Below are 20,036 nucleotides of genomic sequence, written 5' to 3' on the forward strand. Positions count from 1 at the left end.
TCTCTGTGACAATCACCGGCATCCTTGTCAGTTTGAAAGGCGAGGGGGTAGCCTAGTGGTTAAAGCGTTAGTTTGTCACGCCGAAGATCTGGGTTCGATTCCCAACATGGTTACAAATAGTGAAGCCCATTTCTGGTGTTCCCCGCTGGTGATATTATGTGTAATATTGCTAAAAGCGGCGTAAAACGATACTCAATCAATCAATCAATCAATTGTCAGTTTGAGCAGGTCTTGGTATCACACTCACTCACTCACTCAGTCACTCACTCACTTTCAGATGAATGTTTCATGTCGCCTACTGTTCATTGCCCTGTTAAAGGCCCAGCAGCCCATAAGTAGTTGTGTAAATAGGGAAAGGTCATGTTTTTACAAGTGACAGAATACTTTCATGTGCTTCTGACACAAACTGCACTCTCTGATCCGTTGAAATAACTTTTCATTTTGTTGCTCAAGCACTTAAATTTCATTGATTGCAACATTTGATTGTCATTTCCCAGAGGTCAAGGTTGTCTTCTGTTGTGCCACATTCCACAGATGCACTATGGGTATTGACAATTCAAGGGGGGTAACTCTCTGTTTACCTTGTAAAACAGTATGAGAATAGGCAGTAGTATCATCCTAGTGAGACTACTCACTTCCATCACACACCTTTTCATGTTCCCCTGTCTTTTGTTTGCTCGCCGATCTCGTCAATTACAGCTCGAGCCAGTCAGTAGATTGTCATTCACAATAGGCCCCCTAGGTTCATTACTGGTACATTTCAATGGGGAAAATGTCAGTGACTCACTTCATAAAGACCTGCATTGACCTAAGATCTGAATTGATCTCTGACGCTCCCCACCCTATTTAAATAAAGCCCATAAACATCTGTGAGAAAGTGGCTTTACGAGAGATGTTATATAGATACATGGATATAGGATTAGCTGGAGGAAGGTGTAAGTGTTGCTGCACATTATGGGCACCTGTGTGGTGTAACGTTACACAATTGGGTCAGATTTGCATTAACTACCTATTGTGATGGTCACCTGATATGGGGTTTATGTTTTCACATATTGTCTACGCAAATTATGTGGGAATGCCTGGTTGGTTATTTTGTTATGTTGTTGTTTACTGAGTTTACTGAGAGTGTTGGATACAGGTAACTGATTTCAGTAGACCACAGGTGTGGCAGTGTTTCAGTCATCATGTTTTCAGGTATTTTTGTTGAGTAAATGTTGGTTCATTGGTTGAGTGACGAGATCTGATGAGTGATCAAATGTTAGCAAGGAATACCGTTGAGCAGGTCATTGATTAATTAGCAATAGATTCTGTTGGTTCTAAACAATAAATCGTTATGCTTTTACATAAAGTAAAAGAAATAATCATCAACCAGCTCCTCACGTACATCCTGTAGGTAGATAACGTGAATGAGCTTCTGTCCTTGAATTGATGTGGTCTTGTTATATACTGCAATATACTGCAATATACTGTAATATACTGTGATATTTGTGTTGACAAAAAAAAACAAAAGCCTATTTCTATGTTAATATAAGTTGTGTCTTTACTATGCAATGTCATGGTGGTAATTAACAAGTACCAATTCTATGACAATCCCTGGTATTTGAAGCGTAACCACTTACGCCAAGGGACTTATGTGAAAGACTTTCTCATTAGTTAGGGAAAGATTTTTGCTGGTTCTGCCATAAACCGTCTGTATGCTACTCCAAATGGGTGTGTTTACAGTGAGACTTGAACACTAATAGTTCTTCAGTGTGTCTTATGTAAAGAGATTTACTCCACAGGATGCCATGTCTGTTCACAGGGATAAGCCCTTCACTCTTACCCTGCAACCCATGCTTGTTGCAAGGGGTGACCAAAGTGGTGGATGGGGGATCAGGTTTGGTGGCTTGGTTGATCACACCAGCATCATGGGCATTGCTCATCATATCACTCACTGGCTTGTCTGGTCCAGCTTTGATCACATGGCTGGAATATTGCGGAGTGTAGCTTTAAGTACATACACACAAACTATGCAGATAATGCTCATTTTTAAGAAATAAAAGTTCATTCCATCTTTGATTGCAACCAAGATTATAATTTCATAAGCAAACTCACACATGTATGATTGTTTAACTTATATTTTGATGTTATGTGCACTCTCCTTTTTTTCAAAATTCTGAATCTGCCTCCGGGTGTCACCTACCCTGTTAATTCAGAAATATTGTTAAGAGCAGCATAAAACCCTTCTCACTCACTCATTCTAAGTGAACATGATTGTAGCGCACTTTCAGTTGTCATGCTCTGGACAGGCCTTTGCTAAAACCATAGGGATGGTTCATGCATAATTCAGTACAAATATCTTTACCCACAATATCCATGCAGGAGCCAGCTGGAATATCATGTTGTGCATCAGGGGACCCGAACCTGCATATGTAAGCTGAGCAATGTGATCAGGAGTCCCTGTGTGAGGGCTCAGCACACACACTCTGCTGCTGCTGCAGATATTATGGGGCATGAGGTCTCTTGTGGTTTGTGCTGTGCATGCAGGATATGAATCAAGACCCATCTTCTAAGCTGGTCCAACTTATTTTATAAAGAATTATTTACCTCAGATCATGCGATACAAGCTGTGGTGGATGTTTTTGTTGTGGATAATTTTCTAAGTAAAATTGATACGTTTGCCATATGGGTGTACTGAAAGTCGGTATCAGGCAACTTGGTAAGCTGTTATAACAGAGGGAGGGGCACACAAGGGTATCGAAGTGTATTAACCAACATTTAGGCTCTGAAATGAAATGAAGATATTTTATTTTGATTTTGTTAAATTATCTTTTGATATGTAGTGTTTTACCTTGACCTACAAAACTAGGGAGTGGTGGAATTATATTTTCTAGCCTAGTTGTTAAAGCATTCGCTCATCTCAACGAACACCGTAGTTCGATTTCCCAACATGGATTACAATCTCTGGAGCCCATTTCTGGTGTTCCCTGCCATGATATTCCTGGAATATTGCTAAATGCGGCATAAAACCAAACTAACTCACTCATTCACTCACTCACTCAGTCACAAATATAGGGTCCATCACTTATTTGAAGATCCCTTAAGGAAATATGGGGTCCTGTAAAGTATTGAAATGGTGTAGTGTATTGTAAGATATGAGAATTACTTCAATTACAGGCCCTTTATATGTCTTATCAAGAATTTGGTGAAACAAATATTTCTGTGTGTCCCTATTTATCTTTTCTGCATCTATTCTAGATGTGTGTATTGGATGCACATTTTTGCATCGTCTTAAGCCCTGATATGTAAAAGAAAGGGGCCCAGAGAATCTCTTAAGAATCTCTAAAGAAACTGAAGAAATCTAGACCTGCTAAAGTATTGCAGATTGACTTGTGAGATATTGAATATTTTTTGTATCAGGGTCTGTATGACTTGCTACTTGATTTAGGTAACATTGGAATCTGGAACGTACACCAGTGTTTGTGATTGATGAGTTAGCTGCATCGGAGGCAAGGAACCCGTTCCACTAACTGATCTTAGTGCTAGTTTGGTTGTAAACCTATGTTATGGTATGGGAGTTATGATCATTTTTGCACTGAGATTGTTGTAAACCTATGTTAAGGTATGGGAGTTAAGATCATTTTTGCACTGAGATTGTTGTAAACCTATGTTAAGGTATGGGAGTTATGATCATTTTTGCACTGAGATTGTTGTAAACCTATGTTAAGGTATGGGAGTTAAGATCATTTTTGCACTGAGATTGTTGTAAACCTATGTTAAGGTATGGGAGTTATGATCATTTTTGCACTGAGATTGTTGTAAACTTATGTAAAGGTATGGGAGTTATGATCATTTATGCACTGAGATTGTTGTAAACCTATGTTATGTTATGGAGTTATGATCATTTTTGCGCTGAGATTGTTGTAAACTTATGTTAAGATATGGGAAATGCGATCATCTTAGCACTGAGATTGTTGTAAGCCTATGTTAAGGTATGGGAATTGCGATCATCTTAGCACTGAAATTGTTGTAAGCCTATGTTAAGATATGGGAATTGCGATCATCTTAGCACTGAAATTGCTTTGTAGGAGCAGGTCCCAGGCCTTTGATTCCTTGGTTTACACCATGTGTAGGATGCCAAAACAATAATGACAAGCTTAATAATTACAGGACAAAACAATGTAAAAGTGAAAAAGAATTCAAGGTATTATTTTGAAAGTATCTGTTCATTATGACAATCTTGCATCTATAAAAAAGCAGGTAGGGAAGATGTTTTTTGTTAATATGTTATTGATTCTTTGAATTTGCAGTGATTCGATATTTCACGTTAAGAATTAGCTGTGATGCATTATTTTATAACAGGCCTGTTATCATGAATTTGCCAATAAATTAGTCGTTTCTTGTGAATTCATATTTTTTCCTTGTGAATTGTTAATATTCATTATCATTTTTATATCAAAACTGGGAATACTGTGAAGTAAGTTTGGGGAACAGCCTAAAACAGCCTAAGAAACACCCGAGATGATCTGTCTGACAAGTTGTTACCAAGTTTACGTGTTACAAGCATGAGGTCAATCCTTGTTTTTTCATGCAAAAACACAAAATTGTCACTATCAGATTAATATGTATGAATGAATAATTCTTTATCTCTATAAAATATGAATTAATTAACACGATAAATATCTGTGATTGTGGAAACCTGTGATCTGTGAAAAGGTGGTCTGAATTACCCGTGAAGATCCCGGTTAGAATAGGTCTTCAGCAACCCATGCTTGTAGTACGAGGCGACTAACGGGATCAGGTGGTCAGACTCGCAGACTTGGTTGATGGATGTTATTGTATCCCAATTGCGTGGATCGATGCTCATAATGCCAGTCTCTGGATTGTCTGGTCCAGACGTGATTATTTACAGACCGCTGTCATATAGTTGGAATATTGCTGAGTGCTGAGTTAAACAACAAACAGACAGACACAGGCATTCTGTACCTTCGAAAAAAAGCCTCTGGATTTGAGGTTATAATGGGCTTAATGTGAAGCTTTTTCAGTCCAAAAACAACATTTTCTGTTTTGACTTTACAAAATTAATGGCATCAGAAAAATAATAATAAAAATGGCCTTGTCCAGATATGATGATATATCTGGGTTATCATTATTTACATTTGAGGGGTAAATCACAGCTTTGAAGGTTTTTGTGTTGGTGGAATATCGTGTAGCTTCCAGAATCTAATTATTTCATCAAACCCTTGAAATAGACATTTTACAGTGTTGCAGATAGCAGCCAACGCTTCAGTGATAACAGTGTCTATTTCTGAATATTTTCTTGCAATTTAAACCTTTTAAAAAATGTAAAAAAATTATTCTTGCACATGATAAGGATAACTCAATGTTTGTATGTGCTATGATGGTAATGTGGTGATTACACAAAACGGTGTTTCGGATTTGAAATCGAATGTTTGATTCCAGCTGTCTCATTATCTTTAGACCCCACTTCCATGTGGGGTCTAATGGAAGATTTAATGACTTTGCTAGTTATAAGTCATCCACAGTAAAATTAATATATCCAGCTTATTTTCAGTTACTACTAATGAGCCAGAGTTTGTTTAAGGAAGTATCTTCTGGAACATAAATTTAATAGCAACTTTTTGCAACAGTTGAGTATTAATGCTGAGATTTATGAGGAAGGTCGACTTGAAAACTAAATGAAATGCATGCAGGTATGCAAGGAATGTGAAACTGTTATTTAAGTAAGTCGGTGAGAGGTTCGTGTTTTGCATATGACGAAGGTGGGTTGTTTTCCACATACCTTATGACTGACATCAAGATTGTCACTATGACCTGTTGAAATTGTAAAGGAATACAAGCTTTCCTTTCAAGTGAATATAGAAACACATATTCATGCCATTTCTTCGTCAGGTTACACTTTTTATGTGTATAGCAGCTCAAATGACAAGGTAGCCTTGCTCCAAGGCTGCACTGACAGAAAAGTCCATGGATGTGTTGTAATCGTACTCTCCTAGTAGGCAAGTCTATGACTCAAGTCTCTTATAGGGACAACTTGTTCTTATTATTTACATAATCTAGAAATTATGATTTAAACTACCGGTAATAATTATTGCCTTAGCGACTTGTGCAAGTCTAATGACAAGGGTTTTTACGGTATTGAATGTTGATCAGGTGTATCAGAACGAAAGGAATGGCTGTGTATGTATGTAAGACATGTTTACAGGTGCACAGTAGGCACCAGCGTCGTTGTACACATGACATAGCTGATATGAATGACACGGTGGTGTCATCATATCGTGCAGACTCCCTCATGCGGTACCGTGATTTATGGCAGCAGATTCCTAGGTGATGATGAATGCGGTATGAAAGCCATGAACTCTGTCTGTGTGTGACACAGCCCCTGACGGAGTGCCTACCACTGGGTGGCGGCACTGGCATTGATATGTGGGACAATTATGGAGATTTCTTATCTTTCACGACTCCATATAGCACAGTTAGCATGTAGCTACATACATGGTAATGTATTGCGCACGCCCATTCATGAATATAATTCACCATCGAGAGACGAACAGCCTGGGCCGTGTCCTCGAGGAAACCTGTGATTGAGGGTTCTAATCCTAGATTCACCGAGATTGTGTGACTAGGTATGTCTTACCATGCTGACCTGTGCTCATGGGTTTCACCAAAGGACCAAAAGATTTTCAGCACAATTGAGTAGTCTCATGCTTGTGGACTTGCGTGAATTGCGAAGACTGCAAACTAACAGACGAGTATGATGTTAGGTCAAGTAAAATATCTTTCTTACTTGCTCATGTAAAATGAGTAATACATTAACACTGAAATCTACCAGAAACAATGCACAGGCTGGACATCTGTAGTAAAAACATGTATGTCTAGTGGACGAGGAGGATGTTCAGTTGTGATTCGTTTCATACTGAACACTCTCTGCTTAACGAGAACACTGCTTACTGAGTACACTCCACAGTCCCAATCATGACCAGAAGTGTTGGAAGCACAAATTGCTGTGTGTGATGCACATAACAGAGAACATAGTGTCATTGAAGAACTGACTTTAGCATTTTTTGTGGACACTATTTTTTTTACATCTTTTGACTCCATAAACACAAAAACAAGCAAAAAGAAATTGCTTTCTTAGCCAATCAAATGCACTAGAATCACTTGCAATCTGTGTATGAAATAATAAACATGATAAACATGATAAAGAAATTACCAGATTTTACAGATGATGTTTACTAGATTTGTTTGTGGTTCACGAAGCTACAATGCAGGGTTAGAAATTGGCATTAGTCCTGTAGTCCTTGCCAAACTGCCCAATGGTAAAGGTATCATAAGGACTAGTAGAAAATGCCATTTTTAAGGGTTTTGCTATATGTTATCATTATAAGGACTAGTGAATGGAAACTGTTTCTAACACTGCAATGTGACATGCATTGGAACAGAAGCAGATGGCCATGAAACTATGATCTGTTGATGAATGTGATATATATATATAGTGCTTCCAAGGATCACCAACATACTATTCACACAACATGCATTCAATACTGAAGCTTAAACATTCAACTGTATAGATCTTTACATCTGTCAGCAGAGGCTTCAGCACTTATTGTCACTGATATATATATACATGGTAGACACACATCATTGGTCTACCGTGCCAAATGGGACAAAAGGAAGTAATTGGGACTCATTACCTGAATAAGATCCTCCATGTTGTCCCACACATTATACAGTTCATCATGACTAACTGAGCGCTGGTAATAAAAACATGTGGAGTAGGAGAGTGATCTACATGATGGGAGTAATGGCGGTGTTGACGGAATGGATTACTAGTGGTATTGGTATAGCCCTCTGATCTGGTTAGTGCCTGTGGAATGTAGCCTCCGTAATACGACATATTGTCAACCCTATTGGCATTCCTGGTTAGAATGTGTTCTTAGCAACCTATACCTTTCATAAGAAGAGATTGAATGGATCAGGAGGTCAGGCTTGGTAACTTGGTTGATTGTGTGTCATCATACAGCTTGGACCGTTGTTCATGATATCAGTCACCGGATTGTTTGGTCCAGACTTGATTCCTAATAGGCACCTTCATACAGGGTGAGTGAGTGAGTTGGGTTTAACACCACTTTTAACAGTATTCCAGTTATATCACGGAGTGTTAGCTTAATGTGGGAGGAAAGCCCAAAGTGATGCGAGTCTAAGACATTTACCACTTCAGTGAAACCCACAAGCACGGGTATGGTGCTGACAAACCTAGAAACATAATCAGGGCGAACCAGGATTCGAACCCACAATCATAGGTTTCTATGGACGCAACTAAGGGATGCAACTCTGCCCAGCGAATCGGGCCACCCGTGCCCCCACCTTCATATAGATGGTGTACTGCTCAGTGTGTAGTGTATGTTTAGACCCTAATTCTAGAGTCAAAACCAGGTGCCATCCCCAGGGGTCATACCGAAAGATGTTAAGAGATGGTACTTGTTGTTACCCTGCCGGGTGCTCAGCATTAAGGGGGATGTAACAAGGACTGGTCAGCTAAGAGTCTGTATACTGTGTCTTAGCAATTGTGTGGACATGTACATGCAGCCACACCCCACACTAACACCCACAGCAACAAACACACTCTCCCTCACGCACGCACACACACCACACATGCACACACACCACACATGCATGCAAGTGCAATAATCTTGAAGGTGACGTTAAGCTCCTGTTCACCTCATCTCACCTGTGGCACAACGGGAACAAAATAATTCATTCAAAATATATTTTAACGAGCAAAATGTTTTCAAATTTTCACCAAATTGGATACATAATAAAAGGTACATAAATAGTTCATGTATCATAACCCGGGGCAAAATATGATCTTAATGCCAGACTTTTCATGGAAAACCTTATCACCTGATTTACCATTTACTGTAATAGTGTAATTATGACATGACCAAGACTGTGTGCAGACAAATATACAATCTCATTCAAATCATATCTTAGTTTTCGCTACCACTAAACATCCCATTACATGGTCTCGTCAGACCTTTCGCGAATTTTGACCAACCAATTAAATGACTGACAAGAAATCAACATTAGCCAATCAAAAGAGGAAGCTTTCTCGAGCTTAATGACACTAGTTTCAAACTGGGGACTACGCTTCGAAACATATTTTGATGTATTCTTGATTAAACAAAATTAAAACTGATAATGAGAACATTCTGGAATGGCTTATAGATGGCCTAGATTGTATGGATATAATCTTAACACCCGTGACTGTTGTTCGGAATACGCCGTGTTAAATATTTTGTGGTTGCATGATTAGAAAACACATGATCTGGTATGCGACGCTCTGATTGGTTGGTTGAAAGGTCGTTCTGACGTGACCCATAATGGGATGTCTTTAGATTTTTGTTTAGCAAGCGAGAACTAAGATCTGATTTTAATGAGATTGACAAATATCTGAATATCAGTTCCAACAACAACCTTTGTGAAGTGGCTATCTTTGTTGACATCGGGAGGGGCTGACTATACATATCCAGGTGAACTACAGTGCACTTTTTCTTATCATGATGATAATGCTTGTCACTGTCGGGTATCTGTTGAAGTCATTAGATTTTCTATGATGTTTGTTTGTTTGTTGTTTAATGACGCACCCAGCAATATTCCAGCTGTATGGCAGCGGTCTGTAAATAATCAAATCTGGACCAGACAATCCTGTGATTGATATCATGAGCATCGATCCACACAATTGGGATCTGATGACATGCATCAACCAAGTCAGCGGGCCTGACCTCCCGATTCTGTTAGTTGCCTCTTACGACAAGCATAGTTGTTTTACGACAAGCATGTCTTTTCCATGATGAAATATCAGTAGCGTATGAGTGATTATGGGACTTGTTTTTATGATGTTTGAACAGTGCTTCATTGATGTCCCCGTGATCCCAGCTTGTCAGATTAATGTCGGAGGAAGCCCAAGAGACAGATACAGTTACAGCAACAAACACAATTCAATTATCATCCCGCTGACCTCGGGAAATATAATCTTTTCAAGGATGATCACCTGATATTTATTGGGAGTTAGTAGATTTCGCGATTTAACATTGGTTTGAAAAAGCAATTGTTGATGGATCAGCATATTATAAAGTGATGAATGTAAATTATGGTGAATAGTGAGTGAGTATAGTTTTATGCTGCTTCTAGCACTATTCCAGCAATATCATAGTGGGGGACACCAGAAATGGGCTTCACATATTCACATATTGTATTGTACCCATCTGGAGAATCGAACCCGGGTCTTCGGCATGATGAGTGGACAATTCAACCACTAGACTACACCCCCCCCCCCCCTCCAATGTGAATGTTTAACACTGATGAATGGCCTGAGGCTTTGACCATGTTGAAGTTACAGCTTTTTCATGCTTATCGTCAACTACAAATTAACAAAATGGATAATTGATAATGATAATTGGAAAGTCAAAAGTTTCATGATCTGATTCTAGTGAGAGACTGAAACTAGACAACCATTGATGAAATTGATTGATCAGAACAAAACAAGCCATATTTGCCATGACATGCGCTGGGGCGCTTGGAAAATTGAAAAAAGGGGGTGCTCATTAAAACCATACATAAGTTAAATGTGTTTTTCTGATTTTTGTGAAGATATGATTAAACTTCACCTCTTTCATTTATCTGTTATATTCAACACATGCACAATGTGTGAAGTCCATTCTTGGTAGCCCTGGGGCGGTCGGGTAGCCTTGTGGTTAAAGCGTTCGCTCGTCACGTCGAAGACCCGGGTTTGATTCGCGACATGGGTACAATGTGTGAAGCCCATGTCTGGTCTCCCCCGCTGTGATATTGCTGGAATATTGCTAAAAGCGGCGTAAAACCATACTCACTCACTTGGTAGCCCTGACTGTGGTGTGACAGAAATACTGCTCAAAGAACTTCACAACCATTTGTTGAACTGTGAACATTGTGAGTAACTGTGTATCGTCCATTGACAATCTCCATTTGAGAAACGACCTGCCAGTCCTTTGACTTGTTAAAGGGATCATTTATGCTTGACAATACTTCAGATTCCCTTCTCTCACAAATCTTACTGCGTACAGTGCAGTTGATACATGTGCCTCTATCCATGTTGAATGTGCTTGAAAAGGATGACAAACTTCCAATTCTCAGTGTTCCTTTGAATGAAAGTACAAAATTTCAAAGCAGTTGTGAAACCAGGACACAGGTAAATATTCGTGTGGGATATTGTAGTTGCCAGCTGTTGTTGTGGTGTGATTTTATGCACAGGTAATTCTTTTGAGAGGTTACAGCCAAGGTATTAACACAGGCATGCATGTTCTCAAGTTGAAGTGCATGGAATGCAAGAAGCGTGAAGTATATTACTTGGCTTTCCTATACATTGCTTAAGTAGGTAGGTAAGTAATACTCCGTGTGCCTTGCTTGTAGATTGTGGATTTCCAGTCAGATTCACTTGGCTGGCTGTTGAAGTGCTTTGATTAATGGCTTCCACTAAGTAAATATATTGAACCTCGCGCCCAAGGGTTGATATCGGTCATATTTTTGTAGGTCTCGAGATGAGTGATGATGCTGGTGATATCAGCGGTAATGGATTATCACTTGTAGGTCGTCTTCACAGATGATGTAAAACGAGAAATTGATCTAATATTCTTGGAAGGGATAGAATATTGGAATATTATGAGAAAGTGTTAGAAATTGTTTCTGCGTTGGCTGTTTTAGAGGAGGTTGTCAAAGTATGTTTCACATAAAATCTTTGATGTGTGTTCAGATGCATAAACATGCTGACACGATGCAGTGGTAACAGAACTTGTTACTACCATTTTCATGTAACTGCAGCTTTGTCAAAGGTGTGTTCATTTTCCCACCAAGCGTCGTCCATTGCTTTATGGCCAAAGGAGAACCTTTTTATGTAACACTGTCACTGAAAGTAAGGCCAATCTTCTTTTTTAGATGGTTTACAAATTGTTAGCCCAAGCATTCAGCCCGGTAGGTTAAAATCAATATATATACATAAAATTCCAATTTCCCCTTATTTCATTAAAATGTTAAGTAGATAGGAAACAAATATAATATAGGAAGTTGTGGTGAGGGCTTTTAAGATATATTGTCAATAGGTCTTAATTATGGTACTTTATATAATTTATTTATATTTATAGTGACTGTAAATTATTTTTTTAAACACTTTTCTTATTTCTGGTTGGTGGTGTATCAAAAATCACTGTATTTCATTTTGTTCTTCACATTTCAAATTTTGGGAATCAGCAGATTTGTAAAAAAGTCTGGCTTAACTGTGACTACCTTATTTTCACATTGTAGATGACATTGAAGCATTTCAGAATGTAAAATAGTGAAATATACATTTTTGATGAAACTTTGTGTTAGGCATGTTATGTGTATGTGTTGTGTCTGCATTTGTAGAAAGAAGAATTTCTTTATCAGAATATACGTTGCCTGGTCCTCGTCATTAAGGACATAAAGCAAGGCCTGTCAGCCCCGTGTCCGTATCCTGGGGAATTCATGGCAAACTGTGTTATTATCTCAGTAGGCATGGTCGTCGCTATGTAAGTGCAATAATCTTAAACGCCATGTTTTAGACCCTCACCTGACCCCTTTATCAGTATGGGTGAGTAGGGTTTTATCATGGCAGTTTAGGTGAGGTGAGGTGAAATTGGGTTTAACGTCGCGTCCAAGATTATTGCACTTATATAGCGGTGCGTGCGTGCGTGCGTGCGTGCGTGCGTGCGCGCTCGCTTGTACTAGACCGGACTGATGCCGGTTTATAGCGCTAGCCCACTGAGATACTATGCCGCAGTTTAACATGCATACTATACTCAGACACAGTATACTGACTCCGAGCCAACCAGTCCTTGCTTTAACCCCTTAATGCCGAGCGCCAGATAGGGTAACAAGAAGTACCATCTTTTATGGTCTTTTGGTATGACGCGGCCAGGGATCGAACCCCAGACCTTCCGCTTTCCAGGCGGACGTTCTACCACTAGACCACAGAGCAGCAGTATCATGCCGGGTTATATGAAGAGCTTCATGTAAAGAAAATGAGGATCAGTTGCTTGCAACGTAAAACCAGGGCCCGTTCCACAAAGCGATCTTAGCACTACGCCTTTCGTAAGCCTATGTGAAAGTAAAAGAGTATGATAATCTTAGCGCTAAGATTGCTTTGTGGAACTGGGCCCCAGATGATTATGTTTTGTTTGTTTGTTGTTTAATAACACACTGGGCAGTATTCCAGCTATATGACTGCGGTCTGTAAATAATCAAGTCTGGATCAGACAATCCTGTGATTGACATCATGATCATCGATCTACGCAATACGCCTCTTGTGACAAGCATAGTCGCCCTTTACGGCAAGCATGGGTTGGCGAAGATCCATTCTAACCCGGATCAGGGTTAGACCTAAGCTGATTATGTGTCTATGTAGGCTGAGATTGTGGCTCATGCTATCGACCACAGGGCTCTCTTGCCCAGAATCAGATTATTTAGAGAACATTGCTTGAATGTTGCTGTGAAACAACTTCACCCACTGAAAGGAAACAAAACCCCAGCGAGGAATGCAGCATTGTTTAGCCATGTTGGTGGTGTCAGTAATGTGTTCAGATACTTGCTGCTACTGTCATGGATGATGAATTACAGGCTTGAAACAACTTCCCGCCATCAGATGCAGCATAAATATATAAATTACCATGTTTGTTGGAAAAAGGAAGTGGTTTGGATATCCTCTATGTATTCTCTGAAGTCTTTGGAGCCGTGTCATCTGTATATCTATCTCTATTTCCTCTTTGTACTGATATTTGTATTTCCATGGTTACTATATTTGTGTATCTGTATCATAATATTAAGGACATGTTATTAATTATGAATAATTTGAAATAATTGTGTTTATTTTACTGTTTTTACTTGTAAATGTTTCTTCCAAGATCTTTCACAAAACATTATGGATCAAGGACCACAAAATGTGAAAATGTTTGGTACCCTGTTTATTAATTAAGATTTAACTTTAGAAAATAACAAGCAGGTGAACAGTGTTGCCTTTTTAGTGGCACTGCTGCCACCCACGAACAGAGTTGATCACCTCAATGTCACGCACAAATCAGTCACGCCAACAACGAAATCTGAGCACTGTCATCTGTTGATGGCCGACTAGGTAGATCCTATCCTGATTGCCTTACTGAAAAGAATTGCAAAAATAAATGTGTGTGTGAACCACTCGATACCTGGACTAGCAGCTTTGTGCTGGACTGACATGGAATTGAGCAGGCAGGTCTCGTCCCCTGTTGTCATGCACATCAGCACGTTGGGTTGTTGAATCTTTTTACGTTTATTATGCATATGCACAATATTCCAACAACCAGGTCCGTGAGATGAGTTGTGTGCATGTCTGGAATGCTGCGACCCTTCTTATGAAGTTTGTTACATCAAGTTATGGACTCGTGAAGATCTGGGTTAGAATAGGTCTTCAGCAACCCTATGCCTGCCGTAAAAGGTGACTAGGCTTGTTATAAAAGGCAACTATTTAACAGGATCAGGTGGTCAGGATTGGTGAGGACTTTGTTGATGTATGTCATTGTATCGCAATTGCATGGATCGATGCTCTTTATGTCAATCACTTGATTGTCTGGTCCAGATTCGATTATTTACAGACCGCCATCATGTAGCTGGAATACTGATGAGTGTGGCGTTAAACAACAAACATACAAAACAAAAGAACAAACAAACAAACAACATCATGCTATGCCTTGTTTAGTCAGACTGATAGAGTGTCTGACTGACTGTTTCGATCCCAGGGTGCATCATAACAAAAGATTGAAAAGATGGTACTTGTTGTTATCCTGCCTGGTGCTTGGCATTAATGGGATAAAAAAGCGCTGGTGAGCTCAGAGTCGGTATACTCTGAGTTGGGTATTCATGTTAAACTGTGACATGGTATCTGAGGCTAGCACTATAAAACTGGCAGCCACACGCACGCACGCACGCACGCACACACACACACACTGGCAGCCACACGCACGCACGCGCGCGCGCACGCGCGCACACACACACACACACACACACACACACACACACACACACACACACACACACACACACACACACACACAAACTAAAGAATATTTAAAGAATACATATTAATCAGGACACATCAGTTTAAAATGTATTTTTAAACCAATGTTGTCTAAGTTGGAAAAGTTGTGTCCCTTGAGCACGCCAGGAACCTGGATTTGAATTCTGTGCTCATTGGTTTCACTGAGTGGTATAAGTCTCAGACCTGCATTACTTTGGGCTTTCCTTCCACATAAAGATGACACGCCATGATATAACTGGAATACTGTTAGCGTCGTGATAAACCCAACATACTCACTCACTCATCTCTGTATCATCTTGATCTGACTCTGTTGCCTGCTTCAGCCCATTGTTAGGGGTTTGATAAGCATGGTTAATACCATGAATCTATCACAGCTACATTGGAGACCTGGTTCTGATGATCAGAATGATTAACGTGTTTGTGTTTCCAGCCAACGTAAGCATCATCTGAATCACAATTTCCATAGCGATAATAACAACAAGAAGTATTTATGTGCAACTAGTTGTGACATTGATTCATATTTCAAGCCAAACAAGCATCTCAATTATATTCTCAGTTTCAAGAATGATGAATTTCATTCCCAATCTTGCCAAATCTTCACAATCTACCCAATAGATTAATTAATCAAACACTAAAGCAAAAAATCAGTTACCCCACAATTTGCCTGTAAATAAATTATTGTAGCCAGTTTGTGAATTCTGTGTTTTCTAATAATATAATTGAAAAGTCTGAAAATGAAGATCTTCAATAATGTTTGCAATCAAAACATTACATCAATTACTCCACAACTAAGCCAATAAATTAATTGCTGAATCTTGTAAAAAAAATACAGAATCCATGTTTATGATTGTTATTTTGAAGTCTTTTGAAAATGATTGACTTCAATAAAATACACAATCAAAAGCAATAAAACAATTACTCCACAATCATGCCTAGAATGTTGAATTGATTTCTTATTTATAATATCCATGTTCATTATATTTTGAAAAAAATGAAAAGAAAATCTGAAGTATTAAAACATAATGCCTGCCAACATGATCTAATCTGACATTTGGGGACATAGTAGGTGTGGGGAAAACTTGTGTATAGGTTTTACCCCCCGAAATTCAAATTATTTACTGAACATGCTGGATGTTCTGGAGAAATATGTGTTGTGAAAAGAAACCAACTGTTTGGTTCCACCTTTCAGAGAATTGTATGGTTTGAAGCAGTGACCGAAAAAATATCCTGCCTCTTAACAAAAGATTCTCTCCACCCACTGGTCATGACGGATTACCTAAAGTCGTGTGAAAAAATCGGGTGCTCTTTTACTTCTTTAGAATAACAAACATTTTGTCTCAGTTGTCGCCTTGGCACATATGGGGTAGCTGTATGTATCAATGTCAGTATGTAATGTCATTGTAGAATAGAAGTGATGATGTACACAGTGGCTGGCTGTCCTTGTCTTCAGGGGACCCGGGTGGCCCAGTCGTCTCAGGCGCCGTGATTCGCTGTGCAGTGTTGCGTCCCTTTGGCAAGCCAGAAACCTATGATTATGGGTTCGAATCCCGGTTTGCCCTGATTATGTTTCTAGGTTTGTCAGCACCATACCCGTGCTCGTGGGTTTCACTGAAGTGGTAAACGTCCAAGACCTGCATCACTTCGGGCTTTCCTCCTACATCAAGCTGACACGCTGCGATATAACTGGAATAGCTGCGTTAAACCCAACTCAGACACTCACTCACTCAAAAGTCTTCATTTGTTTCATAAAGTACAATCTTTTTTAAAACAGCTTGCCATGTTAATGTTAGTTGGAATACTTGTAAATATGTGGTCATCTTCCCCTTGGTTGGTTTGAAAATTCTCTTGTGTTGTTAAGTTATTTTGTAAAACAATCTGGTCATATGTACCCTACCCCACACCACTTTGTCCATTTGCCCCAAATAACAATCTCGGATTTAGTTGTCATAATAATCTAATCTAGATATGTCTTCATATGTTACAACTGTTTGTTCTGAACAAACAACTTAAGGATCATGTATATTTTGAGGGATATCAAGATTGATCACACGATTTCATAAAAGTATCTCAAAGAATACCCATGATCCTTCTTTATTTTTGTTCAGTTTATGACTGAAACCCCCTCTCTTCAAGCTGATCATTGTATTCTAATGCATTTAGTCACATTTCCTTTGCTTTTAACAAAAAAACCACCAAAATTCTGGTCCAAAAGTCCAAGTATTTAAGCATTTTCCTCCTCTGTTTGCTGAGATGAACAAGCCCCTGTTTAGTAAGTAATTCAATGTCTAACAATTTCATGTTTCATTACCACTACATAAAGCCTTCGTTACGAGGCTACTGTGTGTGATCCCGTCACATGTTTTACCTCCACATGTAAGATGAAGGGTTTTTACCTTTCACAACAACATTTTCGATGTGGTAAAAAAGTTTAAAGAGAGCTTAAACTGTTGACAGTAAGTTAGACTTGGGTCATGAAAAGGCGACTGAATGGATGCAGGGGATGTCTAACAATGATTTAAATGTGTGCCATGTAAGAGATGTGCTTTTCACACACTTGCCGATAGGAGAAATTCAAACACGTGAGAATTCTCTCACCTTCGTGTCGCCCCACCAGAATGTTGAAAGCAAAGTTTTTGCTGAAGTGTTGAAAAAGAACTTGTTTAGAAACTGATTGCATTAAGTGTGGTTACGGGGTTTTCTTTGTTGGGACTTTTTGCCGGAGGTATTACCTGTTTTTTAATCCGTGGATCTTTGCATCTTTAGGCCAGTATTTGCTCAGTGGCACCGGTTGCCAAATAAAATTTACACTGACATTATGGGTGACATCTTCTTTATCTTTTTTTCCCAACTCTTTGTCGACCTCAATTTGTGTCCTTTGCATCCATGACAAAAAACATCTCACATTATTGTGAATATGTACAAAATCTTCGATTTTCCAACCACAGCAGAATGGACAGAATGATGTCCAAACTGCAGTAAAATCATTGTCACTTTCAATGCGCTCAAGGTCAACAATTTATTTTCCGTTGACTGATTGCAGATTTCACAAGCAACTTGTGCATCTGGTCAATTAAACTCATAGCCGCAACAAGCATATGGAACAATATGTACCTATTAATTAATATTTTCAGTTGTTTGTATGTTGTTTAATGCCCCATTTACCAATATTCCAGCACTATAAATGTAGTCGGAAAATAATCAACTCTGGGTCAACAACCTAGTGATTGATATTATCGTCAATGTCCCTTGCAGTCTGGGTACAATGACATGCAAATCAATGAAGTCACCGAGTCTGACCATCTGATCCAGCATTACTAGCTGAGGATCGGAATCCCCACGGAGGCATTTGTCAGTTGACTTAGAGTTGGGGACAAGACACAAAAATTATCATTTACCCTCCCCTAACATGGTCAGTACCACAGAGTCTGTAAATCACAACTTCGGGACAACAAATAATCTTATTTTGGACCTAAAAGTAGAGATTGTTATGAGAGTTTCTTTCATTCAAATTAATGATGACATTCCATGAGATCTTTGGGTTCAACAGGCTTATCCCATGTCAGTAACTGATAAAATGGTATGTACATTACTCGTAGTTCAGAACACAGTACATTTGAAGAGTTCTTCAGATAATAAGGGGAAGGTGGACTTGCCAAGTGGTTGAAGAGTTCACTTCTCATGCCGAACTTGGGTTTGATTCCTCATAGGGGTAAAATGTGTGAAACCCACTGCTGGTGTTCCCCTCAGTGATATGGCTGGAATATTGCTCTCACTCAGATCATCTTCAGCCCAGCTTAGACTTCATCTCATCCTTTGCTATCATGACTATTGAGGTTCATAATAACACATGTATTTGAATGAAATAAATACTATTGCTCCAGTGTATAAGATGACCTAGGTTAAGTACAGCAATACAGATCATGACTGTTTGTCTGGGTAGTATATCATCCTAAAGCTTCAATGCTGTTGTTTCTCCGTGTCAGAGACCTGCCTGATAGACACCCTCTCCTCACGCATACTGAGGACTTGTTCCTGGTAATGTCTGCTTCTTGTCATGTTTATGTTGAGTAATATATGGCTGTGATAACCACAATGACAAAGAGGGCTACTAAAACATGAAGAGAAGGTATGTGATACCCACAACATTATAGGTAATGGCCACATTGTCGTACGAGGGTAGATAAACTGTTATGGTTTGTTACTTATGTCTCTAATTCAGCATCTCGATGATGAGCCAGTGTGTTTGCACAGGTTGGAGGGAAAAACAGGGAACATCTCTCTCTGCTAAGAAAATACATTGTAAAATCATTGTTTCTGTCAATGCATCTGTTGTGGTAACTTGTTTGTAGTTTAGACATTTCTTCTTGTTGTAAACAGCATGTTCATTGTTTTGGCAGATTTCGAGTAGCTGTGATTACTAAATCTTTCATACCCTGATTTGTCTTCTATTTCACATAGGACTTATCTGAGACTATTGTGTTTTCCTCTGTAGTGCTAGTAGATACTTGAGAAAAACGTACATTTTAACACCACTGGCTGTATCATGAATGTACACATAATATATGTTTTAATTAAGCATTGAATCTAAAAGAAAACATTAATTTTTTTATGATATGAGCCTAAAGAATTTCAAGCTTATATAATTTACTGAATTAAAGATGATATTCTTTGTGATGCCAAAAGAATTATAATTATCTTATCTGACAATAATAACTGAGGCAGTCAAATATTTCCAAAAATATGTCTACAGTATGTAAGGAGTTGCCAAACACTTCTCATGCAGTCAGTGATAGAGTGTTGATATCAGTGACTTGGTGGCAGTTCTTATCGGAGGTGGGAGGGTTTCATTCTTTTTTCTGTTACTATGTTTGTGTGAAGGATCTCAACATGGCAGCATCTGAATAATGTAGATGTA

The 20,036-nt window shown here is 39.0% G+C and overlaps 1 protein-coding gene across 2 annotated transcripts in view; it reads left to right on the top strand.

Moving 5' to 3' along the window:
• The window catches only part of LOC139476459 (ankycorbin-like), a 91,911-nt gene that overhangs the window by 9,255 nt on the left and 62,620 nt on the right, over window positions 1-20,036 (top strand). Inside the window, exon 1 of one of the 2 annotated variants that reach the window (XM_071259422.1) lies at window positions 861-935. The exons of the other annotated variant lie outside the window; for it this stretch is intronic. The gene's annotated coding sequence lies outside the window, so the exon portion shown is untranslated. Of the gene's footprint in view, window positions 1-860; window positions 936-20,036 lie in introns of those variants that run through there. 2 annotated transcript variants of the gene reach the window in all.

The sequence above is a fragment of the Haliotis cracherodii genome, unplaced genomic scaffold (assembly GCF_022045235.1).
Source record: "Haliotis cracherodii isolate W230 unplaced genomic scaffold, xgHalCrac1.p SCAF_1, whole genome shotgun sequence".
Classification (NCBI taxonomy): Eukaryota; Metazoa; Mollusca; class Gastropoda; order Lepetellida; family Haliotidae; genus Haliotis; species Haliotis cracherodii.